The following is a 6,000-nucleotide window of genomic DNA, read 5'->3' as shown; positions in this document are numbered from 1 at the left end:
TAAGTTAGAAAAACATATACCAATTAATTCATGTGTAGATCATATTCTTTTTCTAGGAGAAGTTACCATGTGAAATGTGATATAAAAAAATTATGAGATTATTTGAATTAACCTCAAAATTGAAGGAGAATTTTGGTATCATTGAAATGTTTCTTATAAATATAAAAAGGATAGCTTTCTTATATAGAAGACACCTTTCTTATATAGTGAACTTTCTATTGGGATAAACCCATTAAAGCATTCTATGTGTTGGTCCATAATTGAAAAAGTTGAGAAGAAATATTGCTTGTAAAAAGAAAAGTGTTTATCATTTGCCCAAAAAAAAGTGTATTTGGTAAATTGTTATCTTTACCTATTTTTTCTATTTTAATAGAATAACATTGTTTTGAATGTAATTTTTAGAAATTATAATTTACTTTCATTGTATTTTCTTTCATTTGTAAAACATGTATAAAAAGTAATTTTTGTAATTAGGTATATGAAGGTGTAAAGGACATTGGAAAATAAAAAGAGTAAGGAGTATTTTTTAAGTCAACCAAACTCAATTGGGGTCCAATTAAAATTCAACCAAAGTAAGTTAAATAAACGGAGAAGATTAGGTCTAACAAGTGCAACTCTGATATGGAAACATAGACCTCATCTTAGCTATTGATCTAGATCTATGTTTTGAATTTTAAAATTTAAATTTTCCCTCTATATGAGGATTTAATTTTCTTTCAAATTGATATGATCCTAGATCTCTCATTCTAGTTGTCCTTTTAGGAAAATTGAGATGTCATTAAGGAGAAATTTCATCTACTCTTAGATTATAACTCCCAGATTATAAATAGTCATCTCCTCTCTTTGTAAACAAATTTGAACTAAATTTGATGAGAGTAATTTCTAGAGTACTTTGAAAAGGAGAGAGTTCTTTTCTTGCTTTATTCTTATCTTGAATCATTGGATTAAGTAACGACTCCATCAACACTTATCTTAGAGCTTCTCCGAGTGGCATGACAACTTTTATTTTCTCATAAGTTTTCTATTCCATTTTCTCTTTTCTTTCCTTGAATTTCTAAATTTGTATCTTGTTCTCGATTATCTTGTTTCACTCTTATTATATTTTTTTTGCGTATATTCAATTTTCTCTTATGAGTGACATGTAAGGACATGGAAGGACAAGTAACAATACGAGAAAGAAATGCATTCAAAATCCACTATATAAATGGGATACGACAACTATTTCTTTTAAATTGTTGTGTATCCATTTTACGATGATGATTTCCTATAAAATTGTCATTAATACATCAACAATTCAAAAGTAACCATACAAAGTGGATGATGCAAAAACATTTTTCATTGTATAGTTGAAGAAAATTTTAAAAAAGTCATTGGTCACTCATCAATAACAATTATAAGGGCATCATCATTGTTTAAATCGTAGATTAATTACTTTATAATAGTGATGTGTGTGTGAATTCTATTACACTTATTGTCACATTAATATATTTCTTATGCTTAGAGCTAAAACTTTGCACCAATTTTTAAAAAACACTGGAAAAAATAAAAGTTTGGACATGTTTGGATGAGTTTCTCTAGAAAGACTTTCAGGAAAAAAAAATATATGAAAAAAAAATAATTTGAATTCTACTTAAATTAAAAATACATTATAAAAAAGTTCAAAATTAAAAATTAAAGAAACCATATGAAAGACTTCTTAGAAATTAATTTATACATAAACATGAAGAAGTCAATTAGGTCTTCAACAATTAGTTTTGCACCATAAGCTAATTTTAAATGGTAGAGAAGTCAAGTTCATTTTTTTTTATGTCTTTATGAAGAAGTTCATCCAAACAAACTCTTTGAGTTACAATATGTGTGGAAGTTGTTCTTGGTTAGCACCAATTGCTAATTTGTCACTTGAGCATAGGATAAAAAAGTTATACCTTAATTAAAAAGAAATTCTAGATATTCATTTCCAGACATCTAAAATCTTAGAATGAATTTCTCATGTTTTAGTTGATTCATCTCTTTATTATTTTTGTTCGTTCATCATTGATTTCACCTTTATTAGAGGTTGGATGCAACTAAGCTACTTTCATGTAATTTTTTAATATTTATAAAAGCATTCATTAACATCTTTTATATACTTCAAATAACTTATGTTGTGATCATTCTCTTTTTAACTATATATCATCTATCTATATCTACCTTTCATTACTTAAATTAAGTCTATTATTTATGCAATTGTGTTTAATTTCAAATTCTAACTATATCTAGTTTTCTTCATATTAAATAATTATATGGTTATTATTTAACTTTCTAGGCACACATTTTAAGAGGAGAGTGGAAAGGGTAGTTGTCCTTTCAAACAACATATATTAAACTCATTGATGAATGGATATGGGAGTCCATAGTTTGTAGTTTTGCATGTTGAACTTTTTGAGAAAATATTTTCAAACATTATCATTAAATCTAAAATTTATGGATTCTTCAACTATAGAAGTTCTAGGGTTAAATGAAATGTTGGATATATTTTCTTTCCACAATTCATATGGAGTCTTTTCAATTATAGGTCTCATTAATACTTTGTTTTCTATATAACATTATTCAAATCATCTATCTGGTAGTACTCAAAGATTTAATTCTTACAAAATTTTGTAAGAGTCATCTCTTGCAGTATTATATTTTTCCTTTCAACTGCTAAATTTTGTTGATGTATTCTTAATGAAGAGAAAATGCGAAAAGTTCTATTTTGTTGAAAAAATATTCTACACCATGCATTTTCAAACTTAGTTTCATGGTTTCATCCAATGACAAAGATGCAAATTTCTTTCCCATTTTGAACTCTTTTACATAATATTTCAAAGATCTCGAATGAATCATGATTGTGAGTTAGAAAGTATAATTATGTGAATATAGAATAAGCGTCTACAACGACAAAAACATATATCTTTCCTCAAATACATATTATTCTTGTAGGACAAAACAAGTTCATATATAGCCGAGCTTAATGGTTAAAACTACACTCAAGGACTTAAAAGAGATCTTAATTTTGTTTTCTTTGTTAACAGACTTTACAAAGAATTCAAGTTTTTGAAGAGATTTCGAGAAATATTTTAACTAAGAACTTTCTATAAAATTTTGAAATATGTTCCAAATTGATAAATCCAAATCTTTTGTGTCATAACGATTAATCAAGTGACATTTTGACTACTTAGTTCTTTGAATATATAAATTGTTTTTTCTTTTGAAAACATTGTGTTTTTGAAAAATGTTATAATATACCAAAAAAAAATAGTATAGTTTAGTGATTTTATGATCAAAATATTTTTAAAAGTAACTAAAGATCCATTTCCAACCTTACTCATACCTACAACTTTTTCTTCCCATTGCCATTAAAGAATATGGTTCCCTCGTGTGGTTGAAGGTTTTCTAATATTGAACTTTTTCCCATTGGATCAAGTTTTTTATTCTTCTATTAACTATATTTGCAGCTCAAATAATTTGAGTTATTTCCTCATTATTCTTCACTTTTTTTAATAATAAAATAAATAAATGTGCATGTTCCTACTTCCATCAATCTTTCTTAAATATGACACTACTACAAGAAAATTATACAATAATAACTAAATTTAGAGATAAAAAATAATTACTCATTATATTGATTAAATTAGATACTAATTTAGAGAATAATAAATATTCATATCTAAAATGGTTTCTATTATTAATAAAAATTTATAAAATGGTTTTAAATTAATATCTAAATTAGCTACCTAAATTTTAGCTACTAATATTTTAGATTCTAAATTAGTCTCTAAAAGACTAATAGAGACTAATTTAGAATATAAAGTAGCAAGTAGCTAAATATTTGGTAGCTAATGACTAAATACCAACTTAAAAATTATTTTATAAATTTTTATTAATAATAAAAATATTTTAAATATCAATAATTTTTTAATTTATAAAATAGTTTTTAATTTAATTAAATAATAATTAATTATTTGGATCTCTAAAATTAGTTTTTATTTAATAATTTTATTTGATTTATATATGTATATCTTCTAAATAAGTCCTCAGAAAATTTTATGGCCGTTGGTTCCAAATTAGTTTATTATATCTTGTGGAAGTAAATTGATAGTGATGCATCCATTGTTTTATATATTAATCTTATCATAAAAATTTGTGCAAATAAATACTTCCAACTTTCCCTTATCTTCAACTCATCTTTCTCTTTCTCTTGCAATTTAGTTAGATGTGGATGTTTCCAAGAAGATATTTAATGAGAAGGGAACACAATTTTATAGGGAAACAAAGATTTTAAATTTAAATATTCTCAAAATAAATATTATTTTATAATTTGGATTCTCTACTAATGGCTTATTCAGTATGAATTTTTTAAGCAATCAATATGATTAAATAGTAACAAAAAATTAAAAATATATTTAATGGTTGAATTAAATTACTATAAAATGAAACTTTAAGAGGTATGTTGATAAAAAAGATAATACTTCACGCGTTACCCAAAAAACTTGAATGCTTTGATATATAAAAAACAATGGGTTTATTAATTTGTTCCAGTCACCAAAGCATTTAAAAAATACTAATAGTTTTTTTTATAAATTGAAATTAATTTATACACGTGTTCGGAAAGGACATTTAGATAAGTATTTATAAAAAAAAATAACTTTCTTATAAATTAAAATGTATAGCTTAAACACCTGATTTTAAAGGAACTAATACGAGATAGTTTATATAAATAAATTAACACGGAAATCAATTTAAAGTAATGAAAACCTTATTTTGTTTTATTTTAAAATGTTGAAAAAGTTCATCAAAACATTCTTCAAGTATTCTAAGATCCATTTTATGAAAAAAAAAAAACGCAGAAACCAACACATAATCACAAATTAACTACAGAAAATAAACAACAATATAAGATTTAAAGTGGTTTGGTCACCAATCTGCAACCTATATCTATGGGCAACCAATTAGGTTTGCATTTTGTTTGTTACAATTTTATTACGAGTACAAAGATTTCTTAAATAGAAATTACAGAGAAAACACAATAATTAAACTCAATCACTAAAACATGGTGTCTAATCAACTCAGTTCAATTGGTCCTGACTTCACACTCAACATCAATGCATGATATTAAAAGAAAATCTTTTTCTCTTAATTACACTTTGGACATTTGGACATTTTGTTATAGTTAATTTGGATGATATATTTTGATTTTTTTTAAGATCTACAATATTTTAATAATAAATTTCAAAGTAAAAAGGAAATTAAGTTTATAAATGAAACTTTGAGGTTCATTCAACAATATTTTTTTATATATTTTTTTATTTTCTCTAAAGTCTAACGAGTTTTTGACCCTCAAACTTTTTTTTATTAGACCAAGGTTACGAGGAACATGTAGATTAAAGAAAGTTTAGAATTAATCAAAATTTAATTTTGGTAAGTAAAATCAAGTTTTAGTCATTTTCATCTATTATTTTGTATATGTTAAGTGAAGGTGCTGGTGTGAACTTAACTTTCAGAGGCTTAACTAAGTTAATAAAGTTGATTGGAAGGTTGTGAAGATATTTTTGTATGAATAAAAATATTTTTTATTTTATGTAAGGGGAGTTAATGGATTTTTTATGATTGTACTTATATAATCATTACACTCATAGTCTTTAACTTGTTCAAAAAATTATATAAATCACTTATATAATTATATATTGTATAGTTTAAATGATAACTTAGAGATTAAGTAAGAGGGAAATCCTCTTTTCTTTAGAAACATATATCTAAGCATTGTTCTAAACTCTTTAAATAATATGATTTGTAACTCTAATATTATCTTAGAAACTCATTAAAGGATTTACCAATCACTATGGAGATGCTCTTATCAAAGTTCTGTTATAACTTAGGAGTGCTTTAAATTTGAGTGAGTTATAGGTAAGAAAAAACTCTATTGTTATTACTCTCTTTCTTATGACCTTTATAAGGTGCATGTAGAACATTAAGATGGAC

This window comes from Phaseolus vulgaris, chromosome 9 (assembly GCF_051622355.1).
Source record: "Phaseolus vulgaris cultivar YP4 chromosome 9, ASM5162235v1, whole genome shotgun sequence".
Taxonomy (NCBI): domain Eukaryota; kingdom Viridiplantae; phylum Streptophyta; class Magnoliopsida; order Fabales; family Fabaceae; genus Phaseolus; species Phaseolus vulgaris.
This window is presented reverse-complemented; position numbering follows the sequence as displayed.